Consider the following 205-nt stretch of genomic DNA (forward strand, 5'->3'; position numbering starts at 1 on the left):
CAGTTCAAAAGCATCAATTCTTCAGCACTCAGCCTTCTTCACAGTCCAACTCTCACATCCATACATGACTACTGGAAAAACCATAGCTTTGACTAGACAGACCTTTGTTGGCAAAGTAATGTCTCTGCTTTTTAATATGCTGTCTAGGTTGGTGATAGGTTTTCTTCCAAGGAGTAAGTGTCTTTGAATTTCACGGCTGCAGTGA

This window comes from Bison bison, unplaced genomic scaffold (assembly GCF_000754665.1).
Source record: "Bison bison bison isolate TAMUID 2011002044 unplaced genomic scaffold, Bison_UMD1.0 scf7180017864353, whole genome shotgun sequence".
In the NCBI taxonomy this organism is placed as follows: domain Eukaryota; kingdom Metazoa; phylum Chordata; class Mammalia; order Artiodactyla; family Bovidae; genus Bison; species Bison bison.